A 20,901-nucleotide genomic window follows, 5' to 3' on the forward strand; every position below is an offset into this window, starting at 1 on the left:
CTGCTCCGTACTCGGACGCTGGACTCGGGTCCGTAACAGTGGCAAATGTTTTAGTCTGTGTTGCTGAAAGGCCTACATGTGACCAAGCCTGGGTGTTGCAGCATGCTGCAACACTGGGTTCATGATTGGTCTTTGTATGCCAGGGACATCTTTACCAAACTTTGCTAATAACTGTGTTGCAAGTGTAAAAGCAAACGCACGGAAACTAGGTTTACGTCCAGTTTTCACCAGATACATATTATACCAGTTCAACATGCTCATGTCAACATGATGGAAAAACACTTTTTTCGTCCATTTCAATGTTTTCCGCACACACTCGATAGTGCCAACCATCATGTTAGCCTTATCAATCAAACGCATGTTGATATTATAGTCAAAAACACAATCTGGCTTATATACTGGTTCTTTCGTTACACGGTTCACCTTGCCACTGTTCACCATTGTACCTTCATGAATGGTTGTCAGCATGTTCACTTCTCTCTTGTCTTTCCACCGTACCAAGAGTATTTGATCACATTTCTGTAGCTGGCACTCACCAACTGCAAGTCTACCGTCAAACACTGGCATTTCCCTCCTTCGTGCCTTTACTGTGCCAACCAATCCAGTTCTATTTTCAACCAAAAACCTAGTTAGCAATGGACTTGTATAGTAATTATCTGTGTATAAGATGTGGCCCTTGTTCATCCATGGTGCCATCAGTGACTTTACCACACTACTCGAGAAACCATGTTCGTTGTTACCGGGAATGTCTAAATCGCTAGCTGAATACAGAATCATGTGTAACATGTATCCTGTTTCACAGTCACACAGTACAAAGAATTTCAATCCAAATCTGTTACGTTTGGAGGGAATATACTGCTTGAATGAAACATGTCCTTTGAAAAGCTCAAGGGATTCGTCAATCACCAGCTTCTGTGCTGGTACGTAAAAATCTCTGAACTTATCAATCACTTCATTCATATAGTGCATCACTCGCCAAAGTCTATCATCCTCTGTCCGGTCCTCATTACTTGCAAAATGCAGACACCTGAGGAGTATCTGAAACCTATCTCGGGATATATATTTCCCTAAGACAGGTGTTGGAATAGTCAGATTTTTGCTCCAGTAATCTGTGAGTGTGTTTGACACAGTGCTTCATCAACATACATACTGCTAAAAACACATACATTTCACCTACATTGGTGGTTTTCCAACATTGCAATCGTGAAAATTCTATTATCTCTCTTCTAATGAGATGAGCCGCATGAAGGTTCGTTTGGTGTACAATATATTCCATGAGCGGCTCATCATTGAATGCTGTAAAATAATCTAATTCACTCATATCCTCTCCATTATCAGGGAAAAGCTCGGTAATCCCGTCTTTATTGTCAAAGGCAGGAATTCGAGGAATAAAACCAGCACCATCAATCCACACTAGTACACCTGGTGTCCTGCGAGACACATCAGGGGCACGACGGCGAGGAAGCGATGTACACCGTGGACCAGGAGCTGAAGCCCATCTATGCACAGTCCGGCCGCTACGTGCACATAAGGTGGAAGCACGTGAACATCACCACACTACCCGAGAACATTACCATCACTACACTACTCTTGGTGCCTCATGTGGTGCCATGCGGCGGCGCTTGGCTGGGCGAGATGCTGCTGACCCGACAAATTCTCGCCCAGTAACACCACTGGTACTGGCACCAGGCTCGGTAACACTATGTTCTGATTCCACTTCACTAAAACCAGAAAAAGAGTCACCTTCCTCTGACTCATCACCGAAAATATCCTCAGACTCTAAATAAGCACATGAACTGTGTGGTCGAGAGTGAATTGAAGTAGACACTGGGCGAGGTGGTATGGGTAAGCGTATAGGCCTTGCCATGGGAGGAGGCTGTATCTCATTTTCACTGTCCGTGCTACTATCATCGGTCAATTGTGTGTAGTCTTTATCAATGTCAGAGTCATCAAAATCACTTTCCTCACCATCAGAAAATAATTCACTGGTTATTTGCTCTTGGGCGAGTGATTGCGTGGTGCGAGCCCGGGAAGCGTTCGGCCGTGCGCTCAACATGGTGGCTGCTGGGTAACTGATGCCTCCCACGCGATGATAGCGTGAGCTGGATTTTTTTTACAAAATGACGTCTGTTTACTATAGCCCTTAGCAGCGTATGGGAGCCCCCTCTACCCTGCGGGCCTTTCAAATCTTGCGTTGTACTACAATGCATCCTATGATGTGGAGTGCAAGTTACTGCAAGTCACTCAATCCATCATATGATGTGTTGCGCACTTAAAGGGTTAATACACTCAGCATCACTAGTTAACCCTTAAAGTGCGCATCACTTCATATGAAGTGTAAATCGTTTTACCAGTCAACTGCGCTTCACTTCATATGAAGTGTATGGGTACCGCGCACGATTTGAATGGCCCGCGGTGTAGCTGGGGGTCCCATACGCTGCCCAGGGGCTCTAGTAAACAGCGGCCATTTTGAAAAAAAAATCCAGCTCACGATTCGAAGGCATGGGAGGCCTCAGTTTAGCGAGAGTCACCATGGCGAGCGCACGGTCAAACGCCTCACGGGCACGCACCACTCAGTCCCTCACCCCAGAGCAAATAGCCCACAAATTATTCTCTGAAGGTGAAGAAAGTGTGTTTGACGATTCAGACAACGATGAGGATTATACACAGTTGTCGGGTGATAGTAGCAGCAGCAGTGAAAGTGAGAATGACCGCCATGCCATGGCGAGGCCTATACGCTCTCCCATGCCTCCTCGCCCATTTTCTACCCCAATTCTACCACGACCTCACAGTTCCTGTGGATATTTTCTGTTTGAGGGTGACGAGTCAGAGGGAGGTGACTCCTTTTCTGGGTTTAGTGACTCAGATCAAAGTTTTATTGAGCCTGTGGCTGGTACCAGTGGTGTAACTGGGCGAGAAATTGTCGCGTCAGCAGCATCTCGCCCGGCCAAGCGCAACCGCATGGCACCACATGAGGGACCAAGACCCTCGTGTTCACGTGCACCCACCTCACGTGCACCCACCTCACGTGCACGTAGCCGCCGTGCTTCTCGCAGACGGTATTCAGCTCCTGGTCGCCGGTATGCATCGCTTCCTCGCCGTCTTTCCTCTGCATCTCGCAGGACGCCTGGTGTACTTGAGTGGAGTGATGGTGACGATTTTATTCCTAATATTCCTCACTTTGACGATAAAGATGTAGGGATTACAAACCTTTTCCCTAATCAAGGTGAGGACATGGCTGAGATGGAATATTTTACAGCATTCTATGATGAACCACTCATGGAATACATTGTACACCAAACGAACCTGCATGCTGCTTACCTGATTGAGAGGGAAATCACAGAATTTTCACGACTGCAGCATTGGAAAAATACCACAGTGGCGGAAATGTATGTGTTTTTGGCACTCTGTTTGTTGATGAAGCACTGTCACAAACATGCAATAAATGACTATTGGAGCAAGGACAAGACAATACCAACACCTTTATTCGGGAAATATATGTCACGAGACAGGTTTCAGATACTCCTCAGGTGTCTACATTTTGGAAGTGTTCAGGACCGAACAGCTGATGATAGACTGTGGCGAGTGAGGCACTACATGAACGATGTTATTGGAAAATTCAGAGATTTTTACGTACCAGCACAGAAGCTGGTGGTTGATGAATCTCTCATACTTTTCAAGGGACGTGTTCCATTCAAACAGTACATTCCCTCAAAACGAAACCGATTTGGCCTGAAATTTTTTGTTCTTTGTGATTGTGAGACAGGATACGTGTTACACATGATTCTGTACTCGGCTAGTGATGTAGACATTCCCGGTAACGACGAACATGGATTCTCGGGGAGTGTAGTGAAGACCATCATGGCTCCGTGGATGAACAAGGGACACATTTTATACACAGATAATTACTATACAAGTCCCTTGCTAGCTCGGTTCTTGCTAGAAAATAGAACCGGATTGGTTGGTACAGTAAAGCCACAACGAAGGGAAATGCCTGTTTGACAACGACATTGCAGTTGGTGAGTGTCAGAGAAGGAAAAGTGATAACATTCTGTCAGTTCGGTGGAAAGACAAAAGAGAGGTGAACTTGTTGACAACAATTCATGATGGAACAATGGTGAACAGTGGGAAAGTGAGCCATAAAACAAACGCACCACTATATAAGCCAGACTGTGTTTTAGACTATAATATCAACATGCGGTTGATTGATAAATCAGACATGATGATTGGCACTGCAGAGTGTGTGCGGAAGACATGTAAGTGGACGAAAAAAGTGTTCTTCCATCTTGTGGACATGAGCATGCTGAACTGTTTCAACATGTACCTTGTGAGAACTGGACGTAAGCCCACTTTCCGTGACTTTGTATTTGATGCTGCAATACAGTTATTAGGAAAGTTTGCAAAAGATGTCCCAGGTATTCAGCGGCCCATCATAAACCCACTGTTGCAGCATGCTGGTACTCCACGCCTCGCTCACACTGAAGGCTTCCTAGCACACAAACTTAAGTATTTGCCACCTGGTGTGAAGCGTGCAATAGCCCAACGTGATTGCTTGGTGTGTAAAACAACGACACGTAGAGACAAGAAACGGAAGCTTGTGCAAACATGGTGTGAAACGTGTGGTATCCCATTATGTGCTGTCGACTGCTTCAATGACTACCACAGTCTAGAAATCTTCTAAGTGTGCTTCAAAGTGTGTTTAGCGAGTGCGAGTGTGTAAATATGTAAACATATAAGCAGATAGCGTGTGCGTGTGTGTAAATATATACAAATATAAGCAGAACATACAATATAATAGACTGTAATGACATATTATATTGCCGTAATTGAAAACATTTGTGTGCGCCTGTGTATACTCAAATATGCAACAATTATTGATACAAAATATGTTCAAACAGTATTTGAAACACAATTAGTGAAAAAAAATTAGATAAAATGCGCTTAGACATTGTAAATAAATAGCGCGAAAATATATTTGTGGCAACTCTGGCTGTTTGAGGACCGCGCGCAACATCTCCCGGGCGTGTACTGCATGAGCGAACATGCAGATTGTGACGTCATCACCGAGCTTCTCGGCTCTATTGCAACAAAAGTAAGTACAATAGAATTTTTTTTTTATTTTTCCCGTGATCAGTGAACAGAACTTAACAGATTAGCAAAAAAAAAAAATTTTTTTTTTTTTCAAAATGACATGCGCCTGTGTGGATAGCAGGATATTAGACCCCGAGCATGTTAAGGGTTAATGACAACATAATAAATATACAGTGGTAGCTCGCTTAACGATCGCCCCAAAAGACGAACATTTTGGGTAACGAACGGCGTCAAATCGTCCCATATGACGAACGCTGGTTTGAGTAACGTCAACACCACATGGTGGGGTCGCGCTGCTTCTTGCACATTCTTAGATGCCTCCGACGATGCACATAAATTATGTTGTTTTTGTTTAAAGATGCTAATGATGCTGGGATATAAAAGGGTGACTGCTGAGATGTTGCAAAGCATTGACGTTTTTGTAGGAAAAAAAGAAATGAAATGTCTGATATACAACAAATGTCAAAAAGGTTAGTTCGGTGTTCAGCAGGTAGGCTGCTCCATTATAACAATCTTTCTTTGTTTCAAATGTGTTCCATTTGTTTTGTATTTGTCATTTACGTCTCAATAATGGAGACGCCTACCTTACATAAACTGAATAAACCATTATGACATTTTCCTTTCTTCAAATGTGTTCAATATTTATTTTTCATTTGTCTTATAGCAAAAAGTTCGTTCGGTGGTCGGCAGGTAGGCTGCTCCATGTTTCTTACATACAAAAATCGTAAATAATAAAAAAAAAATGAAGAATTTTGAAAACCAGTACAAATGTCAAAAAGGTTCGTTCGGTGGTCTACAGGTCGGCTGCTCCATGTTTCTTAACCCTCAAACCGCGCATATCATATATAAATGATATCAGTGACAAAACCGAAACCGCGCACATCATTTATATATGATTTCGTGTCTAGCGCTATAATTTAAACGCCCCGCCTGGGATAAGGGCAGCTATAGTACAGCCACGACCGATAGTTGCCAGATGCCACCTAGAAAAAAAATCCAGGCCAACATTCTTGGGTGTGAGAGCGTCAGTATTGAGCAAGCCACCAAGGCTGGCGCACGCAGCACGAGCTCACAGCACCGCTGTTCACTTTGTGACCACAGCATCGCCTACAAATACCATAATATAAATGATACTGCTATTATTTAGCAGTGATAGTATTACTGAAGCCCCCTGACTGTGATAAAACTGACCAGGATTCTGATAATAGCAGGATTGTGGTGATATTTAGTGCTGTGCTCCATGGAGGGAGGAGTAAGGCTGTGGGAGGGAGGGTTGTGGCATCGTTTTCTGACTGTGTGTGGCCACCATTTATTGACTGCACTCACCATACCAGCTTAGTGGTTCGATATGGTGAACACAAATGTAGATAATTATATATAACGTGTGTATAGTGTGAGATAACAGCGAGAGGAGTAGGTTGGGAGCCGCCATTTTGTTGAGGGAGGAGCGTCATCTGCACGACTTGGCATGTTGTTTACTGATGGCCACTATGGTCTTTGGGCACCATACCAGCTTATTTGTTCAGGTATGGTGAATAAAACAGGTAGATACTTATATATAATGTGTGTATATAGCATAATAACACCACAAACAATATTGTTGAAGGACAAATATTAGTGCGTCTAGCCTTGAGGGCCGCCGCCGATCAGCTGACTGTGCGAGTAGCTACGTCTTATGGCCTTTACTCACCATACAACCTTAGATGTACAGTTATGGTGAACAAAACATGTATATACATATATATAACGTCTGTGTATAGTGAATAAATACAGAAAAAGTATTGTGGGAGGTGAATGAGGGTGAGTGAGGTGGTGTTGAGGCAGGGAGTGGCAGTGAGTGGCTCGCTGGTGTTTGGTGGTCACTCCTCGTTGCTTTTTGACTCACAAGACCAACTTAGTAGTTCATTATGGTGTACAAAACATGCAAATACTTATATATAACCTGTGTTTATTGTGTAACAACAGCAAAACTATTTGTTTATTGTTTTATGAACATAATAATTGAATCACTAATATGCACACCATAATTTTGAGTACAGCGATGGTTCACACATTTTATAATATAAATATACCACAATTCACTGTATGGAATAATATTACTGCAAAAAAACTAATTAGAAATCAATCAGAGACATTGAAATAATTAGGTAATAATATATTTGTGGCAACTGCCGTCTGACAGCTCGGGGAGAGTAGACCTCGTCTGGCAAAGGCTCTGCCAACGCCCCTTTTTTTGCCACACTTCCCTACCCTATTGCGGCTAAAATATGCCACCTACGATTTTTTTTTTTATTTTTTCCGTGATCAGGGAACAAAAATGAACACTTCTATAAGACGAAAGAATTTTTTGGATTTTTTTTTTTGTTGCGCCTGTGGGTGTGAATTCCATTTTGGCCCCTAGCGGTTTGAGGGTTAAATAAAAAAAAAAAACTAAAAATAAAAGAACTATTGAAACTATTTGAAAAATAAACAAATGCCATCAAGGTTCGTTCAGTGTTTGTCGGGTAGGCTGCTCCATAATTGAGACGTAAGTGACAAATACAAAACAAATGGAACACAATTGAAACAAAGATTGTCATAATGGAGCAGCCTACCCAACAAACACTGAACGAACCTTTTGTTATAACGAATATGAAAGACAAGGGCTGCTGGCTGGGTTAGTACTGCGTGAGCAACCATTTGTGGCACACGTGCCTCTGGCTCTCCAACACCTGTCCGACATGGTGTTGAAAGACTGTGCTCAGTCGGTGAAATTCAGACCCTATTGTTTGAAGAACATAAGGGTCATAACATTGGTGAAGCTAGGCACAATAAGGGCTTAACACAACGGTCGGATGCCAGTGATACAGCACCTATGAGGATGATACAGCGAGCGTATCCAGTTGTAGCTCTGAGCCCCACCCTTGCCATCTCGAATTTATATAGATGATACATAGATGAATCGTTTTCTGTGTTCAGTGATGATGCATCTGATACAAGTAGCATAGATGAACAGTGTTAGCTGCTTCCATGGTGTTGTTGTTCATTGATATTTTCAAGAATACCTGAATCTCTTCCTGACTGATGGACACTCTTTGAGGCTAGCTGAATTTCTTCCTGACTGATGGACACTCTTTGAGGCTAGCTGAATCTCTTCCTGACTGATGGACACTCTTTGAGGCTGGCTGAATCTCTTCCTGACTGATGGACACTCTTTGAGGCTAGCTGAATCCCTTCCTGTGTAGGACCTTACAAAGCGATCTTTTCAAGACTACCTTACAAATTGAGCTTTTCCTATAATCGTTTCAATACTACCTTATGCTTTACAAGCTTGGCTACATACCACCTACAAGTACTAAAGCCAATATTACCATGTAATATTGTGACAATAAACATTTACTTTGGACACATTACTGACACATGTACAGTATCCACTCAATTTAACGGCCTCTTTTATACCGATCTGCCGGTATTAACGACTGGTTTGGGAGACCGGTATCTGGAGCCTGCTATACCTGTCTGCGGTCGATATTACCGACGGTCGGTATTGGGTTTGTTGTGGCATCAGCGTCCCCTCACATGGCGACCAGGCCACCGACCTGGATCGTCCAGTCATATATTACATCTTAATTTTCTTTTAAAATGATTCACTTTAATGAAGAAAATTGTAAATTATTATTAATAAAGTATTTTGAAACAGTTTTTATTAAGCAAAAGTCTTTGTTTTCTTATTAAATACCTTTTATAGTATAGGCACTAGGTATTTTTTTTCCCACGGACCTAGAATGTACTCCGCCGGGCCATGTGTTCCCATTGTTTACTGTGAACTCGCGCGGCTAGCTTCAATTGTGAAGGATATTACTGTACTGTAATTGTGATCTTCTTTTTAATTTACAAAATGCCAAAAGTTACCCAAAGGAAGCGCCTGACGGTTGCACAGAAGCTGGAGTTAATTAAGAAACTTGATAAAGGATATTCTCATGCACGAGCAGCAGCAGAGTTTAACATCGGGAAAAGTACAGTAAGTGACATCAAGAAACAGAAGGATACTCTATTAAAATATGCCTGAAAATAAGTGTACATACAGTATGTACCCTGTATACAATATAAACAATATAAAACAAGCGCTGCAGAGGATGACGTAATCTTCACAGCTTCGTAATCTTCAGCTTCATTAAAAGTAAGTCAATTTACCAATTTTATTATAGTATTACAAGATATTAATTGTTTTTTTTCAACAAAAGCTACATATTAGTCTCTGCAAATGTATATTCTATCGTCAGCAGAGAATAGGTGAGCTCAAAATATTTCGTCTTGGCTAGCTCTCAGTGACAAGGCTCGATCGCCATTGTTATGGCATGGCCGCCACAGCGTGTGTTGTAACATTAAAAATACATTACCTGCACTGTTCAGGGTAAATCAAAACACATCTCTAAAATATTATTGAGAAAATATTAACTTGCTGATTGATACATGAAATATTTTGCAATACAAAGGAATGAATCAATTTTTTCCCACCCATCTGGGCTTGATCAGACCGTGTTCACACATCATCCATGCAGCAGCCAACAATTGGCTTAATCGTCGGTGTGGTTTTTCAACAAAAGCTACATATTAGTCTCTGCAAATGTATATTCTATCGTCAGCAGAGAATAGGTGAGCTCAAAATATTTCGTCTTGGCTAGCTCTCAGTGACAAGGCTCGATCGCCATTGTTATGGCATGGCCGCCACAGCGTGTGTTGTAACATTAAAAATACATTACCTGCACTGTTCAGGGTAAATCAAAACACATCTCTAAAATATTATTGAGAAAATATTAACTTGCTGATTGATACATGAAATATTTTGCAATACAAAGGAATGAATCAATTTTTTCCCACCCATCTGGACTTGATCAGACCGTGTTCACACATCATCCATGCAGCAGCCAACAGCTGGCTTAATCGTCGGTGTGGCACTAAATTGGAATGCAATTACACAATGAACTATATTTAATTTTAGTTATACAGTATAAAATATATCCTACCTGAATGTTACTTGAAAAATTACTCGACCCGACTTAACTTCGGAAATAACGGAGCTCTGGAAATAACGACTAGGGTACAGCCCCATATAGGCCGTTAAATTGAGTGGACACTGTATCACAGTTCCATGGAAAATTATGAACATTCTACTGTATACATATTGTAAAGGTCACAAATATGCATCATATACGATAAAAGAAACAAATGAAACCGCATTGGAAATGCATAGAAAAAAAAAATTTGAAAATATATTTGTGGCAAAACGCGGTGCTTGAATGGCCTGCGCGACCGTGTCTGGGAGCTTCACACACAGGCAACCAGGCCCTGATGACGTCACAGCACACCTTGTCCACGCCCTCACAGCCAAAGTAAGTGGAATTTGATAATTATTTTTACATAGACATGTTCAGGGATGGTAATTTATCATTTTGCAAAGAAATATTATATTTTGGGGAACATTTGATGTCATGCACACTGGGGGAATTTCACAATAAACACAGTGCATCACACTGGTTACATGGGGGACACTCGTTTTGTATGACGTCCGTTTCACATGACGAACATGGAACGGATTAAATTCGTTATGCGAGGTACCACTGTACTTGCCATCACTAGTTAATGACAATATCATGATACACACACACACACTGGTAGTACAGTAAGAATAAAATTGTCCTTACCATCATTAATGGGCAGAAGTTGTGTTTGCTATCGTCCTGGGTAGCTGAGCAGAGATGGAAGCAGTATTACCTATTAGGCAAAATAAAACAAATTTAAGGTTTCTATGACTAAATGTTTCCCACCAAAACATAGTAAATTTTTAGAAAAATTTAATAATTTTTTTTAGGTATTGTGCTTTGAGCAAAAGTAAGGAGGGTGGGCCGGAGTAAGGAGGGTGGGCCGGAGTAAGGGGGATGGGCTGGAGTAAGGAGGGTGGGCACGAGTAAGGAGGGTGGGCTGGAGAATGGAGGGTGGGCAGGAGTAAGGAGGGTGGGCAGGAGTAAGGAGGGTGGGAAGGAGTAAGAAGCGTGGGCAGTAGTAAGGAGGGTGGGCCGGAGAATGGAGGGTGGGCAGGAGTAAGGAGGGTGGGCAGTAGTAAGGAGGGTGGGCAGGAGTAAGGAGGGTGGGCAGTAGTAAGGAGGGTGGGCAGTAGTAAGGAGGGTGGGCAGGAGTAAGGAGGGTGGGTAGGAGTAAGGAGGGTGGGCAGGAATAAGAAGGGTGGGCAGGAGTAAGGAGGGTGGGCAGTAGTAAGGAGGGTGGGCCCGACTATGGAGGGTGGGCAGGAGTAAGGAGGGTGGGCAGTAGTAAGGAGGGTGGGCAGGAGTAAGGAGGGTGGGCAGGAATGGGGAAGGGGGTATGGGCGGGTTCTTGGCTGCATCCCCTCCCTCTCTAACAGCCTACATAATACAAACCACGTGCATTAACCCTTAAGCTGCTACAGCCTGGGCTGTAAAAGCTGGGGCTGGGCAAAAAATATTTGAATTAAGTGAAAATCAATATTAAATGTTAGACAAATCTCCAACTTATTGGCATAAGCATCATGAAAGTTTCATTCCAATATTTTCAGAAATGTATTTTAGACAATTTTTTTTAAAAAGGAGAACATTTTCTTGATAAGGAGAACAGCTCCTATTAACTGTAACTGAGGGAAAATGAAGTAATAAAGAGATGCAAGAACTTGTCCAATGTACAAAGAAGAAGAATAGTAGCAAGAAGTGTCCACAAAGTGGATATGCAGCTGGTGTCTGTATAGCATTGCTGAGTAATACATCATAATACCAATAATAATGAGTATGTTATCATGCTCTATTTTGTTATATATCATAAAAATGTATTGCCTAATGTTAATATCTGTTACTGTCACCAATATCCAAAAAATATATTTTTTTTTTTGTCTCCTTTGTTTATTATCTCATTTTGTTGTAACCTCTACATCCTGGAGAGTGCATACCCATCCCTAACTATGTCAAGATAGAATGAAATTGGTCACCAAATAAATCAGTCACAACTGGCAGAACTTGGGACTTTGAATTTTTTTTTACCGAGTTTTTCACAGATTTCAAATTCTATTTTCTTTTTCTCTTTAGGCGGTTTTGATGATTAGGGACCAGATTAGGGCTTTATCACTTCTATAAAGTATACATTTTTATCCCCTAAATCATTATAATTTTCCCTATATTTAGTTTTTTGGGGGTTATTTTTTCTTACCATCATTCCAACACATATTGACCTACAACTTTCACATATTCGATTACGAATGCCAAACAACGTTTATTAAAACATATAAGTAAATTAATGAATTAGAACTACCTTATTCATTGTTGATAACTTCAACTTCAATTATCTCAAACTTTGAGTCAGCTTCAAAAAATTCAGTTTCTGACTGATACCTGGTTGATGGGGTTCTGGGAGTTCTTCTACTCCCCCAAGCCCGGCCTGAGGCCAGGCTTGACTTGTGAACGTTTGATCCACCAGGCTGTTGCTTGTAGCGGCCCGCAGGCCCACATATCCACCACCGCCTGGACTGATTCTCACCATTGTTACAAATAATGTGCACAGTTGTCTGTTCTACAATCCTATTAGAATGGATTTTTCACAAACCCTAAACGTTTGTAGTTATCAATTTTTTTCTAAATTTGGCGCATAATTCAAATGCCACATTGACGATTTTTTTTTACAGTAAACTAAACTGAAAACATATATTCTAAATCTATAAAAATGAAGATCATATACTATTCTGAGAGCATAACAACACCAAATGAACAATTGGTGATAGTATATATTTTTGCAGCTGATCTCAAAATCTGAGGTATTCAATATTCAATTTTATACAGTAATTATTTTATATTTTCTTATTTTTCAAGTTACGTTTATGATCATTTAGACAAAGTTGCAGGATTTGCTAGTATGCACAAAAAATTGGAAAGCATTAGAGCAATTTTGAGAAATTGAACTTTGCCATCAGGTCCTGTCGTATATGTATGCCATGCACAGCTTAAGGGTTAATACAGAACTGTACTGTATAAAATGCAAAAAACTTCAAAACCTAACAATATTTCACTAATTATAACAATAATATTTTAAATAAAATAATTTGTAACAGTCAATAAGTACATCAAATTTTGAGTATGCCTATAAAATAAGCACAGGTCATGTCAACGAGTTGGGCCTGGATGAGATGGCTGGCACCATGTGCTTCTCCTCTTCCTGGGGTAAAAATGTCGGGCTCGCGCACGAAGGATTTTCGTGATAAATTTGAACAATTTTTACTGTTTGAACTCATTTAATCTGTCAAGATGTCTCGGAGCAGCATTCATGGTATTGAAGGTATAAAACAAAAGAGAAAACATTTGTCAATTTATCAGACAGTTGACTTGATAGAGAAAGCAGAGCGTGGATACTCTGTCACTCGACTCGCCCAAGAATTCAACATCGGTAAAGCTACAGTTTGTGATATAAAAAAACAGAAGGATAATATTAAGAAATTCTTTGCTCAAACTGATGCAATACGCAACAGGAAAACACTGAAGCCTGCTAAGTACAGTATATGGATTTGAACTCATCTTTATTTAAATGGTTTACACAGCATGGTGCAAAAGGAATCGCTGTTTCAGTTGATTCTATTAGAAATGCAGCTGAAAGACTTACTGTAAAGTTAAACATAGACAATTTCAAGGCTAGCACTGAATGGGCATGTAAATTTAAAGAGAGGTATGACATCATTAATAACACTTTCGCGCTATCTGGACGCGCCGGCGCGTCCGGTTTCGTCTAACGTAAACGCATAGTGGACATAAAGTTATGTCTTCTTTTAAAATATTTGTATAAAATTCAATTTTAATCCGATTTCATTGGGGTTTGTTTCAAACGACGCGCCATGAAGTTCTCTTTCTCACCACTAGGCCGCCTGGCGCGTCGGCCTACCCGGTCACGTGACGGGCCCATTGTTTTCGTGTCACGTGTCGTGAGTCGATCACGCTCCCGTCGCGCGCCAAACTCGAGCATTTTTACCCGTTTCCGTGTGGATTATACCCAATTACTTCATCAAAAATGGATCAAGGTCAAGGCCCAAGCACTTCTACGCCCAAGGAAGCCTCCAGGTCATCGAGAGTGGACAAAATAACCCAAATTTTTAAGAAGTGGAGTGGAGTGAAGCTCACACCAACGAAAATTCCAGGCCTTGTGGAGGATTTATCAGAAGCTGATGGTGATGTAGAGGTATTGGAGGAAGATTTTGGAACCCACAACGATTATAGTGTACCTAGAGCTAGAGGGAATGATACGGCAACGAGTGATGAGGAGACTGAGGCTCTCACCGAGGAAGAGGAGGCACCGCGACACCCTCCTCCTCCTCCATCTCGGCGCACACGTGGTGCATCTAGGCTACCTAGAAAAGTAGCTACCAGACATGTTACTCGTCGTAGGAACACACGACAAATTGCGCCAAGTGATTCTGAAAGTATAAGTGATGAGGAAAGTGATGAGGATTCATTCGAGCCTGCTGAAAGGCGTACACGTACAGAACGTACTCGGCAGGCTGGGGCTGGTGAGGGCTGGAGTCGTAGCAATACTTTTCCAGTTGTTGATGATTTTACTGGAAATCCTGGACTGAAAATTCCCAAGCCTACTAGTGCACTGGCTTATATTCAATTGTTCATCACGCGTGCCCTCCTTGAGTTCTTTACCGTTGAAACAAATTTGTACGCCTCGCAGTTATTCCGGATGGCCAATGAAAATGTATCAGATATTTGGACCCCAGTGAAGGTGAGTGAAATGGCGTGATTCCTAGGACTGTTCATATTGATAGCATAATTAGGCTCCCAACTATGAGGATGTATTGGCAAACAGCAAAGCCATGGCATGCTCGTTTCTTCAGCTTGTTCATGCCGTCCAGACGATTCCAGCATATAAACCAGTTTTTCCACACATTCAATACCAATGCAGTGCCCGTGAACAATCGTGATAAGTTGATAAAAGTGAGACCAGTGATGGATTACTTGAAAGAGAGGTTTGCTCAAGTTTACATCCCCAAGAAAGAGTTGTGTTTGGATGAGGGTACAATGGCATGGCGAGGCCGACTATCCTTCAAAGTGTACAATCCAAACAAACCAGACAAGTATGGTGTGAAACTTTATATGCTTGCTGAATCTGTCTCTGGGTACATATATGACTTTGACGTATACTCAGGTATTGGTAAGACGATAGTGGATACAGTAACGGGGTTGATGCAGCCTTTAGTGAACCAGGGTTACCATTTGTACATGGATAATTACTACAACTCGGTTACCCTGACAGAAACATTGAGAGAACTTGGGGTGTACACATGTGGCACAATTAGAATGCTACGTGGCGCCCCAAAGGTATTGCAAGCTCTAGCCAAGGGTAAACTTCCACTGGATACCACAGTATACCGCCGCAAAGATAATACCTTCATTCTCCTGTGGAAAGACAAGCGAGTGGTTTCAATCATTACCAACATCCACAATGCAGACACTCAGCGAGTTCAGCGAAGGAAGCGAATTCGCAACCGAGACGGAACAAGTGGAATACAACAGGTAACAGTGAACAAACCGACTGCAATTTGCGAGTACAATAAGTTCATGAAAGGTGTGGACCACTTCGATCAAATGGTTAAATATTACCATTTTACCAGGAAAACTCACAAGTGGACCAAAAAGATTACCTTTTATTTCCTGCAAATGGCATTGCATAATGCCTATGTTTTGTACAAATACAACACAACTGATCAAAAAAAGCTAACATTGCTACAGTTCCACGAAGTGGCAATCTGGGCCCTATTGCACTGGGACACAGAGGAGTGGCCTAAAACAACATCATCATCTCAACACTTGCGGCACGCCCCAGACATAAATGATGACACAGCTATTGCCAATGCTGACGCCATGCCAACTCCCGGACCATCTGGTGTGAGGCGGCCTTTGTTCACTACACCACCTCAAGATGAAGCAGACAACGAATCTGAACCCGACATGTCTGCCACACTGCCAGTTGACGAAACTGTTTTGTCAGATGAATCTGACTCTCCTGCAACTCCTGTTACACCTCCAGCGAGAGGACCTGGCCGCCCTATTGTTGATTCAGAAAATCGCATGAACTACAAACTGAAACATGAAATTTACAGACTGCCTAAACGTCTCAAGTGTCATGCATGCGCACGGTCCGGTAAAAGGAAGGACACGAACTATGGATGCAAGACCTGTGGTGTTGCACTCTGTGTTGTTCCCTGCTACACCAATTACCACCGGAAACAGGTGTATTGGGTGGTGAAGAAGTAACCACCCACAACAGCTTCACTCCACCTACAAACCATCTGTTGAGCAACTTCAGGAATGAAGAACCTGAAGAAGGTGGAGTGAAGAACAAATGCTCAACTTACTGTTCCACAACCAGCCTTCCCTTGGTAAGTACACATATTTGGTTCAAGTTTGTGTAGTATAATTTAGCTCATAGAACATTCTATTGCGAAAACATTGCCACAAAAATGAATGACATACATACAATAATAATATCAGAACAGTGAAATAAGTATAAACTTTCAAAGCAACGTTTCGCGCGTGTGTCGTCCGGTCACCGTTACCGGGTAACAGTGCACCCACTTCCCACACTCTTGCGGGTGGGCCGGGACCATTATTCTACGATTATATTCATATCACCGTGTTGGGAATTTTATTGGGAGTCCATTGATACCAAAATTAAGGCTGTAGGACAATTGTAGAGGTGATAATAATCCCAAGAGTAAAAACATTTTGTTGCTGTTGAGCGCTCACGGCGACTCATCTTCGTAGTTATTTATTTCATGCTGGTATCTCTATAGCTTTCGTGACTTTTTTTATTGATGTTCTTCTAGAGAATTTTATTGCGAACACGTTGGTACCAAAATGAAATACGTAGCATGAAAACTAAGGTCAGAAAAGTAAAAAGAGTATACACATTTTTGTTTTTACGCTTAAGCGATAAAAACGCCGCGCGCACATACGGTTGGCTGAGTGACCTTCGCCGAGAGCGCGAAAGTGCTAACAAGAAAATTTGTGGCGAGGCATTAAGTGCAGATGTTGGAAGTGCTAATGCATATAAGCATAAACTTTCTCAGCACATGATATCTAATAATCTAAGCTGGTTTTAAGTGTACAATGCAGATGCAACAGGCTTTAACTGGAAATTGCCTTCAAAGAAACACTTTGGCCTTCAGGCTTGAGTAGAGTATTCCTGGTTGCAAGGTAAAGAAGGAAAGAATTTCAGCATTATTGTGCTCTAACGCAGATGGCAGTCACCGAACAAAGTACGCAATTGTTGGGAAATCTGCCAACCCAAAAGCATTGAAAAACTGCATGAACAGACTACCTGTCATCTACTACAACACAAAAAAATGCCTGGTTCACACAGATTATTTTTGAGGATTGGTTCCAGAATCACTTTTATAAATTAGTAAAAAACCAGCGTTGAATGTAATGAAACGCCATTTTCTGGGTGAGACCCGGAGGCTCCCCGGAGCTTTACCGGCTGATATGCTAATGTCAGACTTTGGCATCAGTCATGTGTATGGAGTTCTAGGGCCTACCGGGTACCACGAGCCAGAACCTGGCCCCCTCAGAGAGGCAAGGGGAGCAATGGCCTATAGAAACCCCCGTGTGGTTGGAAGCATTCTATGTCTGCCATCAACCGGGTCAAGCATCCAGAAAGGTAAGCATTCCAAAACAAACCCCTATTCTGGTGAAAATTGCTACCTAAGCCGAACTAGTGAATAGAACTCTTCAACAGAAAACAAGGAAACTAGTATGACGTCATACGTCACCGCGCCGCTGTCTGCGCAGCTCCCCCCTCCCCGGGAGGGGGAAGGGGGAGCCCCAGACCTCCCACGCCGGCTATCCACCCATCAGTTCTGAGGCTGGATGTCAAAACACGCGAAAAACGCCGACCGGAGAGAGGGAGGGTTGCCGGGGAGCCTCCGGGTCTCACCCAGAAAATGGCGTTTCATTACATTCAACGCTGGTTTTCTGGGGGGAGCCCCGTCGGCTCCCCGGAGCTAACTACCCACAGAGGAAGGTCAAAGGGACAAAACCGGGAGGTGGACACCACGCACCCCCCAAGGAGGCGAGACAACCGGCAGCAAACGCCAACCCAAGGCGCCACAGCCCCGAAAATCCCGGGAACAACACTAGAACCACGAGCAGCAAGGCCCCTGCACGAACACCAAAAATCCATGCCCGAAAGACTGCAAGGCCACGTCGCCCAGACGGCAGCGAGAGCAGCAAAGCCACGAACACCACAGGCATGAGGGAAGAATACAGGCAGCTTAGCCGCAAGAACACGGCTGACCACCCGGGACACCATCACCCGCGAACCGGGAAGAACAGAACCGGATCAACGCAAAACGTGCTCCGGACCCAAACGCCGTGGCACACAAACAACAGCGGAGGGCCGCCACTGAACACAAAAACGACACACCCCCGGCCCGACCAACGAAGCACCAACAAACCCTGGACCCCTCCAGAATGCAGCAGCCCCGCCCCGCGCCAGAAAAGATGGAGACTGCTGCCATCAAACAACCAAAACGCTAAAACCGAAGGAGCAAGAAAACTCAGCGAACCGACCCCCAGAGGCAAAGGCCCAAAGGAAAGAGCCGACGAAAAAACACACCGGAACCGAAGGGGCACTACCAACCGAGGAGAAGACAGAGCACGCTGACCAGAGACCAGGATGGTGCAAGCGGCGCACGAACAGGCCGGAGGTGAAATGACGCACAAGACAGCTGACTAACGGTGCAGAAGCAACACCAAGACCGAAAGCAAGCTGAAGCGGCTCCGCCTGCGCCGCACGAAAAGAGGCGACAGTATGTGGCAAGACGACGGCCCCCAACCCCCACTAGAAAACCAAGCCGAGAGGAAACCAAGCTAACAAGAGGAACCACCTAAGAAGGGACAGGAAAAGGAAGGACCGCCAAAATACCCCATACTGCCGCCAAGAGAAGCACGCAGGTGGGACACCTACCACGAAGCCACCCGACCACCAACCGGAGGCGAGACCACGAGGCAGAACATAAGCAGCCCCGACAAGGCCCCCCCGAGCCCAGGAAAAAGGCGGAGCCGCGAGAAGATCTCGGGCGCGACCACCGAAACCCAGGCGGCACAAGGAGATGGAACGTCTGCCGAACAGAAAAACTCCGAAGCATGCAAGCCCGCCAGGAGTTCAGAAACGACGGGTCCGACGCGAGACATCGCAAGAACCCCCCCCAAAAAAAAAAAACAACAACCGGCAGGGCAAGCTAGGAAAACCAAAGAAGGCGGAAGGGTCGCCGCCAGAACAGGACCCGAACCAAGGGGCACGAACAACTGCAACAGACTGAGACAAAGAAGCACATCACAGGACACAGGCTGACCAACGCCTAAGAACGCACACAGAACATCCCTGCTGCAGAGGAGGCAGGAAGAAAGAGCAGAAGCACAAAAAAAAAAAAAAAAAAAAAAAAACCAGGAGAACAACCAGGGGTGGACAATCAGGCAGGGATAAAAACCCCACGCAATCCCCAGGCACAAAACGGCAGCAAAGTGCCACTCCACAACTGGACACAGGAACAAGGACACGCCACCGTGAAACACGGTACCAATGCACACGTGCAGCAGCAGCAAAAGGCACCACTGCAACATGCAACATGTAAATAGCAACTCCCCTCTGCAAAGGCAGAGAACGGAGCAGGCAGACCCCAGACAGGGCCAACGGAGACACGACAAAACCCTGCAGGCCCAGAAACCTGCACCAGGCGACCGACGGCGGAGAAACCCCGCTCGATACCTGCTGGATGAGGTACTGGGAGCTCTTTTACACCTCAAGCCCGGCCCAAGGTCAGGCCAGACCGGCCAGAGGATGGCCCACCAGGCAGCTGCTAGGAGCAGTCCACCGGCCCACATATCCCCACAACCAGGACGGGCCGGAACAGCCATACGAAAACAGGCCAGTGCGCCCTGGAAGTCCACGGACGAACCAGCAAGAAGGCTTATGCTCGCAAGTAGGTCGTGTAACAAGCACAGACCACCGATGGTAATACAGTGTTCCCCAAAAGTGCCAAACGCACCAGTGCACTCCACTGGTACTATCCCGCAAGTTCTACCAGATAGGCGGGACCCAAGAGCCAGAGCTCAAATCCTGCAAGCAGTAAACGGCCAAGCAGGGGCAGGACCCAAGGAACTTGTGGAAGGTGGCCCCAAGCCCAAAGGGCAGTACTTACAGGGCACCTAGGGAAGGGAACCCTAGGCGCATGCAGCCCGAGTACTGAAGAATCACTCCCGGCTCACGCACCACCTAGAAAACAGACACCACACTCTAGGTACAGTGCTGAAACAACCACTGGAGCCGGAGCACATAACCATTGCCTATAGCATCAGCCAAAGAACTGATGGGTGGATAGCCGGCGTGGGAGGTCTGGGGCACCCCCTTCCCCCTCCCGGGGAGGGGGGAGCTGCGCAGACAGCGGCGCGGTGACGTATGACGTCATACTAGTTTCCTTGTTTTCTGTTGAAGAGTTCTATTCACTAGTTCGGCTTAGGTAGCAATTTTCACCAGAATAGGGGTTTGTTTTGGAATGCTTACCTTTCTGGATGCTTGACCCGGTCGATGGCAGACATAGAATGCTTCCAACCACACGGGGGTTTCTATAGGCCATTGCTCCCCTTGCCTCTCTGAGGGGGCCAGGTTCTGGCTCGTGGTCCCCGGTAGGCCCTAGAACTCCATACACATGACTGATGCCAAAGTCTGACATTAGCATATCAGCCGGTAAAGCTCCAAGAGCCG

The 20,901-nt window shown here is 44.1% G+C and overlaps 1 protein-coding gene across 2 annotated transcripts in view; it reads right to left on the reverse strand.

The window, feature by feature from the left end:
- LOC138364926 (uncharacterized) overlaps positions 1-20,901 on the reverse strand; it is a 65,095-nt gene that overhangs the window by 22,376 nt on the left and 21,818 nt on the right. Inside the window, exon 2 of one of the 2 annotated variants that reach the window (XM_069325009.1) lies at positions 10,776-10,845. The exons of the other annotated variant lie outside the window; for it this stretch is intronic. The gene's annotated coding sequence lies outside the window, so the exon portion shown is untranslated. The remainder of the gene's footprint in view (positions 1-10,775; positions 10,846-20,901) is intronic. 2 annotated transcript variants of the gene reach the window in all.

Source organism: Procambarus clarkii, chromosome 15 (genome assembly GCF_040958095.1).
Source record: "Procambarus clarkii isolate CNS0578487 chromosome 15, FALCON_Pclarkii_2.0, whole genome shotgun sequence".
Classification (NCBI taxonomy): Eukaryota; Metazoa; Arthropoda; class Malacostraca; order Decapoda; family Cambaridae; genus Procambarus; species Procambarus clarkii.